This window comes from Podarcis gaigeae (assembly GCF_964106915.1).
Source record: "Podarcis gaigeae genome assembly, chromosome: 6".
Taxonomy (NCBI): Eukaryota; Metazoa; Chordata; class Lepidosauria; order Squamata; family Lacertidae; genus Podarcis; species Podarcis gaigeae.
This window is the reverse complement of record NC_139682.1, coordinates 32,717,918-32,733,460: the sequence shown is the minus strand read 5'-3', so window position 1 is coordinate 32,733,460 and position 15,543 is coordinate 32,717,918.

The window sequence follows — 15,543 nt, the reverse complement described above, 5'->3', positions numbered from 1 at the left end:
TGCCCACTGGACTAAACAGACATTTTCACCAGGTAAATCAATCCCTTATACATGTCACAGAGGTACCAACTAAGGTTTAAAAATTCGATCCTTTTATTTTCTTAGCAGAAAACTGTTTTCAGGCTTCCCAGAGGCAGGAGGCTGGGCACCATAGCTTTTGGCCTGATCCAGTTCTTGTGTACGGTACTAAATTATAATAATGTTTGATATTTCCCAACATCTACATCTTTTCACCAGAAGTAAGCATCCGCCCTCCCCCAATATTTTTGTTTGAAATCACATCTTAAATGACACTCCTCGCCAGCAAAGTTCAAGGCCAAAGCTTATATGGCAAATGGGAGGTTTGGGGTTTAAGCTTGCCTGGAAATCAACTCTTTGGATCTGGAAGCTCTGTTGCTAACTCTGAACATGCTCAGAAACACTCTCCTTTAGCCAGCGGGCAAATGCAGGAAAAATAAAAGTCCTGGTTAATCTATAGTCTGTGTCGTTGTCAGTTGCCAAGGTGGGTAGGGGCAAGACAGGGGGAGCCTGGCATGGTTCAGGCACAGCAGTGGGAGCCGCCAACTGACTCTGCCACTGCCTGCTCCAGGTTGATGTCTCTGCCACCTTGTCCCTCTCCCTGTTGGTAAACAGCAGCAACACCTGCCACCGGGAAGCCAGGTGAGCAGCACCGCTTTGTCGGCACCGCCAGCCACTGCTGCTCTTGACATTTTGAACAGCAGCTTGGCTACACATCTTGTCTTCACTATCTCGTTTACAAAAAAGTAACCAGACACAGCAGTGGTGAGGTGATGCTCTGAAGGAGGGAAGCAACAAATCTACTACATGGCACAAAACTTGGAAGAACAAACGTTGATGGTATATCACACCCAGTCAAAACGCAGCCCATATTAACATCACAGTTATGTTGCACACGTCATAGTTGTGACAAAGACAAATGTACTCAGAATATTTCTAGACTATTTTCATGTGAGATTCAATCCCATATAGGCAAATAGGGTTGATTCAGAAGCATTAAGCAACAAATACACTTTCTTTCTTTCTTTCTTTCTTTCTTTCTTTCTTTCTTTCTTTCTTTCTTTCTTGAATGCTCCCAGGCTTTCGAGTTCTCATTTTACTTCTCCCTCAGGTGCCCAGCATTGTATTATTTATTTGGTGCTCCCCATATCTCTGTCTAATATCTTCCCTAACTAGTATCTTCAGGGTTAAACAGAGAAAGGGGAGGAGTTCTGGGTAATGGAGAAGCATGTGATCTTTTATATGTTGTTGCACTACAACTCCCATCATCCCTGGCTCTGCTAGCTGGGGCTTGTGGGAGCTGGATCCCAACAACATCTGGAGGGCCACAGGTTCCTCCTCCCTGCTCAATAATGTCTGGGTTACTTATATAGGCATTACGGTCATCTCAGATGAGCTGTGACTAGGGCTGCCTATGGATTTGGAGCCAACATACGTCAAAGGCTGCCTCCTCCCATATGTCTCATATTAAATTCTATAGCTGACTGACTAGCACATCACTATCTATGGTGATCTAGTCCGGGGAACAAAGGAACAACAGGGCAGCCTAATGATCGATGTTCCACAGTTAGGGCATTCCTCCCCCTTGAAAACCTGCCAAAAGTCAAGTGTGAACATTGTTTAGCAGTGCCAGCCCTACCATTAGGCAAAATGAGGCAGCCAGGAAGCAAATGCTCATTCAAACTCCACAACAACCATGTGAGGTAGGCTAGGCTGAGAGGCAGTGACTAAAGAAGAAGAAGAAGAGGAGTTTGGATTTGATATCCCACCTTTCATTCCCTTTAAGGAGTCTCAAAGCGGCTAACATTCTCTTTTCTCTTCCTCCCCCACAATAAACACTCTGTGAGGTGAGTGGGGCTGAGAGACTTCAAAGAAGTGTGACTGGCCCAAGGTCACCCAGCAGCTGCATGTGGAGGAGCGGAGACGCGAACCCGGTTCCCCAGATTACGTGACTACTGCTCTTAACCACTACACCACACTGGCCCATAGGGACTTCATAGCTGATTGGGGATTTGAAGCCTGGTCTCCCAGGTCCTAGTCCAACCCCCTAACCACTTACACCACCCTAGCTTGAGTTCAGCCTGCCTGCAGAAAGCAAGGCACTCAGTTGCTGATTTATTATTCCTCTGCTATTAAATAGTGAAAATCTGAATCAACTGTTGTTTGAACATCTTGGTACCTGTTCCAAAGACCTCACAACAGGGTGTGCTTATACCTTTAAATAAACAGCCTAAAGCTTCAGGCACTGGTTTCTTTGGAACAGGCAGCATCCTTGCCCTCTATGCCACTTGAGCTGGGATAGGTTGGAAGCGAGGGAGAAGGAAGCATAGTTGTAGCATGAAGTAATGAAGCTCAGGCGAGAACAGGTTGAGGGGGGAGAGAAGGGCACAGTTGGGGTGGGTGAGGTATTTATTTTCAGTCAATAGGTAACGCGGTAGGATTGGCAGGCGGGCAAGAGAAGCTTGTCACGCATCCTGCACTCTGGCAAGCTCATCATGTTTGCCGAGGCTCCCGCTTGGTGGATCTTGTTACCCAACAGGGCTGGGAGAATGTTTAACCAACTCGGGTTGCAGCAGAGCAACTCCTGCCTCTGTTCCAGCCGTGATCCACACTGTAGCAGCGGCAGCACCCTGGTCTGCAGAGCAACAAGGGAAGCAGGGGGATGAGAGTGAGAGTGGACATTTGTGCAATTTTGGAGTGGGGGGGTGGGATTGGAAAGGCCTGTGGAGTCAAGGCTGGGGGCAGGTGAGCAAGAGTATTCAGGGATCCTTAAAACACGTCCAAGGAAAGAGGTTGCCTTCAGCCTGATTTGCCTTATTAAGCAGGGTTGTCCCAGGGCCATCTTCCTATGAGCAAATCCTAGACAGTTCACGCTCTTAGAAGCAGCTGTTCCTGGAAAGATTTCCTCTGGGGGCTGGGAGGGGAGAGGTTGCTCAGGGAGGGTGTGTCCTTCTCTGCCACAGAGGTGCTGCTGAGGTGCAAGATCAACTGGTAATTCTAGGGCCTCATTTTCCTCCAGTTTGCATCCTGCCTCTTTCCTCTCACAGAGCCTGGAGCTAATAAATCCACCATTCCAGTTCTGGCTTACAGTGGCCTATCTATAGCAATGAGTCCCCAACTATGTGTAGGGCATGTGCTGCAAGCCACAATGGCTTCCCTCTGCCTCTGCAATTGGAGGCAGCAATGTTTCTGAATGCCAGTTGCTGGAACCTACAGAAGGGGAGAGAGTGCTCTTGTGCTCAAATCCTGCTTGTGGGTTTCCCACAGGAATCTGGGTAGCCATTGTGAGAACAGGATATTGGACTTAGGTGGACCATTGGGCCTGCTCCTGCAGGCTCATATTCTGTTCTTATGAGATGCTGACAGGTGCCTTGGAGAACACCAGGCAGCATGCTGAGTGCATCTCCCACTTTTATTTACCGTAATTTATTTTGCAAAACATATATCACTTGCTTGTTAAACGAAGCTGAATGGTGGTTTACTAAAAGAATGGTATAAAAGCAGTTTAAAATAACTATTTTAAACATTCACAAAATAAAACCAAGGACAAGCTAAAAACAGATGGAAAACACATGTCAACATTTGTGGATAGGTAAAAGGTAAAGGTACCCCTGCCCGTACGGGCCAGTCTTGACAGACTCTAGGGTTGTGCGCTCATCTCACTCTATAGGCCGGGAGCCAGCGCTGTCCACAGACACTTCCAGGTAACGTGGCCAGCGTGACAAGCTGCATCTGACGAGCCAGAGCAGCACACGAAACGCCGTTTACCTTCCCGCTGGTAAGCGGTCCCTTGCACCCGGGGGTGCTTTCGAACTGCTAGGTTGGCAGGCGCTGGGAGCGAACGACAGGAGCGCACCCCGCTGCGGGGATTTGAACCGCCGACCATGCGATCGGCAAGTCCTAGGCGCTGAGGTTTTACCCACAGCGCCACCCGCGTCCCTAATTCCCTAATTTCCGCCCTCCCTTCCCCACAGGTGGGCGGGTTTTGCGGCACCAAGTGGGGCTCACCTGGGCAGGTGCCTACCACCTGCTTGGGCCGGCCTTTGACCCACCCTCGGCCAGGGAGGACAATGTACGGCCAGCTGGGGGTGGGCCTAAGGCCAAAGAAAAGAGGCTGACCCTGCTGTCCAAGCCTCTTTTGGTTTTCTTCCTTCCAGGAAGAATAAATAAGAATGCTTTTAGCAGGTGCTGAAAAGAGTAGTGTGAAGGGGCCTGCCTAATGTCAACAGGCAGGGGGTTCCAAAGTATGATCACTGATCTGGGAAGGCCCCAGGCAACATTGACCCCTCTTGTCTCTGTTGGTGCCTGGAATAGTGACATCCTATAAAAGGAGGTGGTGTGGACAAAAGGGGGGTTCCCTCTGCAGCCCACACAACAGTTGACTGGCATAAGGGAATCTCAGGGGAAGTGCCACAGTTGCCTTGAAATGCGTGGTCCTATGAGCCTGGATTAAGACAGGAGTGCCTGGCATGCTCTGGTCCATGGGGTCACGAAGAGTCGGACAGGACTAAACGTCTAAACAACAACAATGAGCCTGGATTGATGCTGGGTGTGGGAGGCAATAAGAGAGGAGCCATCCTGCAGCTGCAAGGAGAACAAAGCCCATTGTCCTGGGATCTGACCTAGAAAATGTATATGGAGCACCTGAGTGTAAGGGGAAAGTGTGCTACCAGTTTTAATAGGATGGGGCAGCGAGGGGATCATGCCCCAGGTATTCAAAGATTGGAGAATGCTTATGTATACCATCACTGATTCACCCCCCCAAAAAATCCCTTTCAGAGAACAGTTTTTGTTTTCGCATACATTGGATCTGATTCCCATGTTTGGGATGTTCCCTGAAGGGAGATGGGGCAGTTACTCCCTGGACTCCCTGGCTGCTGAAGCAAAAGAGATTATTATTACTTGTTCAAGCCAGCTGGATTTAGTCCTAAGGTTTCTTGCCTAACAGACACCTCTGGCGCTGTATCATTTGCTCTCTGCTTGTGGGACATGCTATCATTTGGAAGATGCAGTGTGTTAACATATTAGGCGTGTCTGCAGATAGTGCTAGCTGCCTTGGTGCAGGGGACAGACCAGATGACTTTTAGATCACCTGCCAGGGAACCCTGTTCTTAAAGGACTTTGAGGCCGCCAGGAGATCCACAGGTGTAGCTATTCCTGTCATGTTTCGATACTGATGAGAAGGAAAAGCTGAAGCTGCCAGAACTCTCCCTGTCCCAATGATTGAGAGCAAAGCAGCCCCATCCTGAAGACAATCTAAGGTTGGCCCCATTAACTACGAAACCCAAAATTTGTGGGTTTCCAAATCTGTGCCAAAGTTTCCCCACTGTGATGTTTCAATTGCTCAGTTTGTGGGGTGCTGCAAAACATGAGGGGTTTGCTGGGGAGAAAAAACCTCTGCGAAACTTTGGCACAGGTTTGGAGAGGACCCCAAATTTTGAGGTTTATCGTTAATTTTCCTTCTAAGGATGAGGACGCCTCAATCCTGCCCTATGGGAGGATCATCTCTACTCGCAGATGCAGGCAGAGCTTAGCCTAGACCTGCCAAGCTGAGTGTAATCCACCAATTGGGCATTTTATTTGCCATGTTTTCATCCTACCTCTCCCACCAAACACTTCACCTCAGCAGCCTATTTCAGATTACCTTCTTGAGATGACCTGTTAATTGAGCAATCATCCTGCGGGTATAGGACTATAGGACGGTATACAAAACTAATAATTAATAATAATTTGCTGGCACAAAACCTGTGCAGAGGTTAGACAGTACCCAGTCTTTATTAAGTATTCAATTTGATTGTGCGGAGGTTGTAATTCCTCCTGGGTTCGTTCTCATTTGCTTGTGAGATGTTTATATGTCTTCCCCTTTATTGGTTCATTCCACATTAGTCAATTCATTTCTCTGCTTTTTTCCCCAAGTAGATTTCTTGCGCTAGGGAAACAAAGCACTTTAATTGTGCAGACCTGAACTTCACAGTACCTGCTTCAAAGCCCTCCTGCAAAATGCTGACTGTCTGGAGGCGCCTTTAGAAGGAAAACATCCCTTTTGTTCCTGTTGTTAAAGCAAAAACCGGGGAGTCAAAATCCTTGCTAATCTACTGCAAATCACTCAGAGATTTACAAGTAGATCCCAGGCTGTTTACTTCAGCTCCAGAGCACTCCCATGGCTGGCATTCAAGCCAAGTACACATGACATTAACCACAATCCATGTGTATCCTGTCACCTCTTGAGAAATATGGTTGTTTGATGTGTTTCCCCTCAAACCAGATTCCATCTGATTTCAAAAAATCAACCCAATTAAGCTGATGTTAAGCTGCCCATGCACAGATGACATCTTCACTGAATTGGAGATGGGGAGTGGCAGGCACAGGGAACAGATCCGATACACTGCATTGGGTAAAGACATCTCCATTCCCTCTCAGGTATGTACAGTGACATGAAAATGCAACATGAAACGGGGGGGGGGGGGGCAACCTCACAACTTTTCAAGTCACTGTAATGTACGAGGTCCCAATCTACCTTTCCCCCGCTGCATTGTGGCTAAGAGACTGAGATCAGGAAGGTGACCTTTAAGCAAACCACTCTCATTCAGTTCCAGTCTTCCAATTGGTGATATGATGACTTGCCTTGTGGGATTGCTGTCAAGGGTTACAATTTGATAATGAAGGTGAAGTGTTTGGAGATTTGAAAGAGCTAAGCTATTGCTAGGTATTATTATCACAGCCCTATAAATTCTAGATGCTGCAAACATGATGGTATTACAGTGGTACCTCGGGTTATATGCGCTTCAGGTTACATACGCTTCAGGTTACAGACTCCGCTAACCCAGAAATAGTGCTTCAGGTTAAGAACTTTGCTTCAGGATGAGAACAGAAATCGTGCTCTGGCGGCACGACAGCAGCAGGAGGCCCCATTAGCTAAAGTGGTGCTTCAGGTTAAGAACAGTTTCAGGTTAAGTACGGACCTCTGGAACAAATTAAGTACTTAACCCGAGGTACCACTGTATGTAGTTTCTGCCTACTCCAGGAATGGTATACAGCAATAGCAGAGCAGGGGGTGGGATGGAATATATACAATGGAAGAAAATAGGTGGGAGAATCTGAAGAGCCATCTCTTCCCAGCAAGTGAACCTTAACCGTATCAACTTCCTCCTCTTGGCACCAGGCGACACTTAAAGGTAAAGGGACCCCTGACCATTAGGTCCAGTTGTGGCCAACTCTGGGGTTGCGACGTTCATCTTGCTTTATTGGCCAAGGGAGCCGGTGTACAGCTTCCGGGTCATGTGGCCAGCATAACTAAGCGAACCAGAGCAGCGCATGGAAACACTATTTACCTTTCTGCCAGAGCAGTACCTATTTATCTACTTGCATTTTGACGTGCTTTCTAACTGCTAGAAGGCGATGCTTGGCAGAAGGCGATGCTTACAGACATCTAAATTACTAAACAGATTTGAAGAAAGAGAAGGGCAACATGGGGCTCCTTGGTATTTGGGGTGGTCTGCAGAGATTGTGTAGAGCTCTGCCTCTTGGTCCAGTCAAAATATTGCGCACTCTCCTTGGGTGTGCCTTTTCTTACACTGAAGCTCTAATTTTCTGTTTTGGGGGCTCCTTGGGTCCAATTTTGCCCTCTTTCTGTTTCACTAGCATGCCACATACAGGAGTGCCACCTTTATTTCAGTTTAATCCATGCTGCTCTTCATCCTTGCCCCCATACTTCACCCACACAGAGACATTGAAAGAAAGCAAACAATCCACCTTTTTAATGACTCCTTAACCACCCTGCGTGCCCATTAAGTGATTGCGAGTCTGTGCACTCTAAAAGCCATCTCCGAGGCCTTTTCTCTTTTTCATCACCTTGTGTTCTTGTTGACAGCCTTGTTTGTTAAGCCATGCCAGGTTCTGCCCCCACTCACTAGCAACACCCTTGCTAATTATATGGGTAACATAATCAACTAGAGCGAGTGGCAGTTGGCACGTCTCTATTCACCAGGAGCTACCACTGCTGGGAACTCCTCTAGTATAGCCACACATTGTTTGATCATTAAACAAATTCGCAGCCACAGCCTCCATGCAGGGGAGACACCATGGAGATTGTCATCTGGATCCCAGAGCAAAGGGCAAGCTGAAGGACAAAACAAGCTAGGCTAAAATATAAAGACACTGCAAATCCTGCCAGCTTGTGTCGCCCGCTGACTCCCTTACGCCTGATGCCATTGGTTGCTGTGGGGCAAGCCTGTACATGCAGCCTTCTCTGTCTCTCAACAGTCCCCCAAGTTAGGGACACTTTCCCTGACACCATCCAAAAGAAAAATCTCTCTCATTTCTACCAACTGTACTTCTCCTTGGAAAGCCCAAGAGAGAGCTCTCCGCTCTGACCTACGACAATGGAATTTCCCCAACCGATCTTTTGCTAAGGCATGTCTTTTGGGATGGCGCCAAGACCCCGTTCCAAAATCTGTAGACACATGTGCAAGATCCTACTGGATGGATGCAATGAGACTTGTTCATGAATGCATGTCTTTGGGATTGCGGCCTGTGTCTCAGTTTGAGGGAAACCACTGGCAGCTGCCCTCCCAAAGTTGGGTGATACTCTCTGGCTCAGCTCGGCTCAATCAGCAATTAATGATACATGAGTTAGAGACGCCCTCTCATTCCACAGGAAGCCCTGGCGCCATGCTTTGGAACCCTGAGGGCCAAATGCAATGCAGCGGTGGCAGTTCAGGGTGTTTACATGGAACCTGCTTTCAATAACAGGACACACGTGCTGGTGAGGAACATAGGAAGCTTTCTCAGTTCACACCAGAATGGGGCTATTTGGATACCCAAGTGTCCCAGAAAATAGCCAGGACATTCCATTTTCTACAGCGGCCATTTTGGTTGCTGTAATCTTGTGTGATTTTACAGCATGATTCCTCCCCCCCAAAAAACCCACTTTTTTCAGGGCTATGATGTTGCGTGGCACCCCAAAATGTGCATTTTGGGGCACCATGCCTGAAAAAGCACTAGGGGGGACCATGGTCCAAAATCAGGCAAGATCATGGTAACCCAAATGGCCACTATGCTCTTGCGATTAAAAACAGGAAGATGGTGTCCTGGATTTGGGCTTCAAAGTGTTGGAAGGTATGTATTTGCCCACTTAGTTTAATATTGTGTGTTCTAGCAGTAGCTCTCTATGGTTTCCAGGCAGAGAGATGTCTTTCCCATCACCTTATGGAATCCTTTTCACTAGAGATGCCAGAGCCTGGACTTGATGGCTTCTATATGCAAAGCAGCTGCTCTACCACTGACCTATGGCCCCTGCCCATAGGAAGCAGAACCTTCCTTTCATCCTGCAATGGACCTCTCCCTCTCTCTCTCTCTCTCTCTCTCTCTCTCTCTCTCTCTCTCATCGGTCAAACTCTCATACCAGAAGCACCCACATCTGGGTAAAACACACAAGGGCAGGCATCCCCATTCTGGTGCTTTCCAGATATTTTGGACTCCAACTCCCATCAGCCACACCCAATATGGTCAATGGTGCATCTGGAGGATAACAGGTGGGGGAAGGTTTGCAATGCAAGAGAGGCTGCAGGGAAGCAAATGGGGAGCCCAGAGAAGGCTCAGTGCTCTGAAAGCAGAGGCCTCATTGGGAACCACACACCCTTCTTTCTACATGTTGGAGCAGTCAGGACACTTTGTCCTGAGACACCCATACAATTACCTGCATGGGCTAGGAGATGAAGAAGGATGGCTCCATTCCAGTGCATGATTGCTCAGTGTGGACTGTGTGGGGCAGCTCCTCCCTGCAGGCACCAATTAGAGTTCAGACAGTGTTTCAGCCTATAGCCTTATACCAATGCCACCTCCAGTCTTCTGCACCATGGCCACTGTCAGTTAAGTAGACAGGTTTCCTTAGCTGCTGTTGCATCCTCCTATCAAGGTACCTGTGATACTTTAAGGAAAGCTCATTGCATGTTGGAAGCCCCAACATAGGGGTTTGTCCATGCTGGGCTTTACCATGAGTTTGAGGCTGTTCAGGTCCAGAATTTCTCATCCTGAAGTAAAGTTCTTAACCCAAGGTACTACTTCCGGGTTAGCGTAGTCTGTAACCTGAAGTGTTTGTAACCCAAGGTACCACTGTATGCATATTCACAAAATGCTGAAACAATCAATTGGCCATAGAGCTAGGCAGAAGCCTACACAGCCTGAGGATTTGGTAAAAAATTAAAGATGCCATTGACCACGATTCTCCATGGGTACAGAGGCATCTCTCTATCCAGTGGTAATGAAAACTGTATATATTTTGCACTAGGAATTAAGAGTGGGAAACCAGCCAAATTTGGGACAGGAAGTGCTAATAAACTGCAATGATGTGTGACCCTAATCTTTTCTTTCTCTTAAAGAAATATCTGTGGAGTTAAGCAATGAGACTTTGTAGCACCCGCCCATGTAGGCGGGGCACTGAATGCTTGAGTGTTGCCCATTAAACTTCTCTGCACATTGAAAACAAACGTTTCCGAGAAATAAGACTACCAGAGGTTAACAATGAACTTGGTTTCCAGAAAAAGATCTCCATTTTCCATGGGTATAAAATAATGCAGTATTCACACAACAGAAGGTGCTACCTTGAGAAAAATATGCCGTAGTCATTTGCAAGAAATGAGTAGCCTGGCAAATGTATCCTGGATATACATAAAGAATAATAAAGAATCGCTGCTCATTCCTTAAGCACAAGCAATTTCTGTCCACTGGCTTTCTAATATTTGCAGAGCCATGGGCCAGCCAAGGGGGGACAGAGGGGCAGCTGCCTCCCCCCCCCAAAAAAAATCAATAAAAATCAATAAATATATTTAACTAACTGAAGTTCTGCCCTCCCCCACAAAAGCCTGCTCCCCTAAAAAAAATCCTGGCTACACATATGGGCAGAGGTGGGAACTGGGAGCTGTCCAGAGAAGGTTTGGCTCAGGTTTATGTTGCCAGGGAACTGCTAACTCTCCCTCCCACCCCCCAAATCCCTTTCGATTCTGCTTTGTCATCCGTGATTCCTGGGGAGCTAAATGGAATTTTACAAGACTCTCTAAAGTACAGCTCAGCCTCTTCCGAACCCCCAGGCAGACAAGTCTGCTGCACGGTGTGCCACACCTGACCCTGGGAAGGGTGTGTTCGAGAAAGGATTTTGTATTGCTTCATCTCTCTCTCTCTCTCTCTCTCTCTCTCTCTCTCTCTCTCTCTCACACACACACACACACACACACACACAGATGAGTAAGATTTGTAAACACACAGCAGAGCACCTCTTTGGCTGCTGAGGTTACATAATGAAGAGTTCACGTATTTCCAACTAAAACCATTTCCCCAGGGACAGCGACAGATAGTTTTAGTGGCTGCTGCTCCAGATCAGAGCTCAAATTACTCACATTGGAGGGTGAGCAGAGGGGTCCTGAACCCATATTGGTGATCACTCTCTTACAGTTTTTAGAAGGCAATGGTGGATGTGATTGGTTAAAATGGCTGGGAGTCAACAGTCAACCCACCTGCCAATCACCGGGTGAAATCATGTTGTCAGCTGACTCACAGGTGGGTTGCCCTGCCCACCTGCCAAAGTCCTTTGTGGAGCACTTTCCAAGGATTCAGTAGATGGCTGACAACCGTAGGGTAAAGGATGTTGCTAGTACTATGCTCAGTGAAGTTCTGAGTATAGGGCTGCCAAAGCTGCTTTCTGCAAGGATTGGCTGCATGGTGAAGCTCCATTGGAAATTGAGTTACACAGCAGATCCAACCCCTGTGTGGGGCCAGTGAAGACAGTAAATGGCTTCATGAACCAAATTGTGGCTCTTACTAGAACAAATTTGACCCATAAGCTGCAGGTTCCCTCCCGCGATCTAAAACTTGCTTATGGGGTGTGTGTCTATTTCTTCCTACTGTGATGAGAAATCCTCCCAACTGGATTTAAATTACATCTTTTGAACTGATTGTTGGAAGGGCCCAGGTTCAAGTGTGGACTAGGGAGGGAATACAGAGTGACCTTTCCCCTCTTTTTTAACGTTAGTTAGCTCACGCAGAGAGAAATCCATATTTAGTACATATTTGCAACATAAATGATAACAGCTAGCCAAAGCTTTTATAGAAACACATAATTGTAACATAAATACAGAGCTTTTATGGGGCAAACTTGAAGGCTGATGGAAATAGAGCGTTGTCCGAGTGGCGATGCTTGAGAGACAAAGTGGCTGATTTGGGGGCATTGAGTTGGTGTCACTGCTGAGAGCTGGTGTGATCAAGTTGTTTGTGTGTGTGTGTGTGTGTGTGTGTGTGTGTGTGTGAGAGAGAGAGAGAGAGAGAGAGAGAGAGAATCACAGATGGATAGAAGTTCCAGAGTTGTTCCTGTGAGACAGTTTCATGATCTGCTCCCAAACTGTTATTCCAGCTCTGGACTCTGGATAGTTGAGTCTCCTATATGTAGGTTTTGACTGTTTGCCCAATATTTGCATTGCTAGCCATGGGCGTGGCCAGGATTTATGTTGGGGGGCAGGATTTGTATTGTGGGGGAGAACTGAGCTATCTGCATCGTGATTGGTCAGTTACTTAAGTACTGTATGTTTATTTCTTTACTTGATGGGGGGGCAGCTGCTCCCCCTGCTCCTCCTTGGCCACGCCCATGTTGCCAGTAATAGAATGCTCCCCTTCACAGTGACTTTTACAGATGAGGCAGGACACCAGTCTTCTGAATTAAAATTTACTGACATTCCAGAAGAAGTAGGACACAAATTTTGGTTGCATCCTGGTTCTGGTTGCCCCCTATGAGAACAGGATGCCAGGCGAGATATCCAGCAGGATCTTCTCCTCTTCTTAAAACTACTTGAGTGTCTGTGGTTCCAAAGAACCATCGTTGCTAGTGAGTCCCATCCCAGCACTACCTTCCTCCTTAATCCACTCTAAGTAAGGTCTTTCTTGTTGTGAGGCAACCAGGGATCCGGAGAACCTCTCAGAGCAATGTGGTTTCCCCAGACCTGCCTCTGCAAGCTAGTCAGCAAAGCTACTGACATCATAATGGTCGGGAGATCACCCAGGAGAGCCAAGATAGCTGCTAAGAAGGCATTGGAGATTATAGCAATTAATATTAAAAAGAATTACTAATGGCATTAGCAATGTTTTGAATAAACCTTATGCTATCAATTGACTGTCCTTACGCTTTGTTTACATTTATTTGACAACCAGGATGCCACTATTACTTGAGGCTGAATGTGGGGGGGAATAGGTAAGAGCATTGATAAGACCCAGAGTAAGCTTTGTTCATTCTGTTAAATGAATTATATATGAAATGCAATAGCAGTGCATGCAGTGGGCCAGAGCTATGGAGTAAGGCCAGGCTGGGCCATGCAAATGTACTAACCGGGGCACCGGATTGGCTGGGAGCAGCCCTGTGTAGACCCAGCCTCACTACTGCCCTGCCCCAGCTCTGCCCAGGTAAAAAGCAGCAACCCATGTGCTACTCAACCACAAGTACAGATCCTGTGCCATTTGACAATGACCTTTTCCTCTCTCAATTTTAGAAATATGCCTGATGTATGTAACTCAGCTGCTTGAAGTCTTCTGCATTCTTTTTGATGGAGCATAGGAAGTTTTCCCCCAACCCTTCATGCAGATGCAAACTACAGTGGTAACTCAGGTTAAGAACTTAATTTGTTCCGGAGGTCCGTTCTTAACCTGAAACTGTTCTTAACCTGAGGTATCACTTTAGCTAATGGGGCCTCCCACTGCTGCCACGCCGCTGCCACACAATTTCTGTTCTCATCCTGAAGCAAAGTTCTTAACCCAAGGTACTATTTCTGGGTTAACAGAGTCTGTAACCTGAAGTATCTGTAACCTGATGCATCTGTAACCTGAGGGACCACTGTAGTTGCTGAACTATGGCCATACCCTGTTAGACAAAAGCCTGGAGTGTATGCTCATTTACTTTAAAGAGTTCTATTAAACACATACCATATAGACTGACAAATCTGCAACAACAACCACAGCTGAATGAAACATCCAGAAATAACCTCAAATCAACCAACTGGTGACACCCCTCCCTTTCACCTCTTCCCCCCATGCCATTAATATTGACAGCAGGAGCACTCTCCCCCTACTCTGCCCCTCTATAGAGACCCACCCCAATCCCACCCCACCCCAATCTCAATCCAGATGACAACAATTCACCCTCTCCATTCCCCAATCACCCCAACAACACTCTCTCTCAGCCCCCAGCCCCAAGGAATCTACCCACAGCACAAAAAGATCCACCACACAAACAAAAATAGACACTCACACATACCCCACACTAACCTCTCAGTCTCTTCCTTCACCACACAAAGGCAACAAACAACATTAGTAGGTAAAAGAAAAGAAAATAGAAGAAGATGCCTTCACCCCGGTATGCTTCCACTTTATCACATACATAGCCCAACAAGACAACAACAAGAATCCACCAAGATCATAAAAATCAATATGGCTAACCTGACCCCCAAACCCACCCTCTCACACACTCACACACATAAACAAATCTCACTACAGCCAACCAATCACACCCTAGGCCACCCCAACCTCTGTCAGCACCAAGGAAATACAACAAGCGAATAGTAAGACAACCCATACAAGTGACGCTGACACAAAACTCCACTAAGTAGAAAAATAGAAGCATTCTCACTCCACCCCTCCCCCTCTTTCACCCTCTTTTCTTCCCAGCCTAATACTGCATGCAACACTAACGTCTCACAACAAATGAAACTGATCTGTAGAAATCACAACTTGAAAAAGAGACAATACACGTATTTTTGTAAACTAAGAAATCTTTAATAAAAAATATATTTTTTAAAAGAGTTCGATTAAACAAAGTGGGACTTAATTCTCTGCAAATCTACATAGGATTGGTTTGTAACTCGAGCAGATCTGATCACTGATCTGGTCTGTGTGTTTCTTTCTGGTGTGTGTTTTTTTCTAGTTGCAGGAAGAGTAGAAATTCATCAGGGGATGCTTTACTTGGCACAAAGATGCACCACTGGCTAGTATTTCACCTGCTGAACTTCTAGCTGTACCAAAAAGCAGATAATGCATTTCCAGGAAAAGGTGGCAAAGCTGTGAACAGTTTGGTTACACACATGCATACACACACCCACACACACCCAGAGAATGGCAAAGTTGTTTGGTCTTTTTAAGAACCTAACCTCATAGATACTTTTTTCATCCATTTCCTGGGCTTTTCTATGTTTGCAGAAGCTTTTGACTTTGTTTTCAGGATGGGAAAGTGAAAGCAAAGCTCTGTCCTTGGTGTTAAGTTCTCATTCAGCTCTGACCCTCCACAACAATCTTTCAGAATGAGTCACTGGGCTCCTTAAGTGTCGGAGGTGGAGTTAGGCTACTTCAGTTTATATGACCAGATTATTTGGAGGAAGGAGATTGGTGGCAGGGGAGGACTGCTGATGAGTGGGTGGTTATATATTTGCCCAAGTCTTTTCCAGCAGAAGAATAACTAAGCCTGTGGTGTCTTCAACAGCCATTGTATTGTCTTGG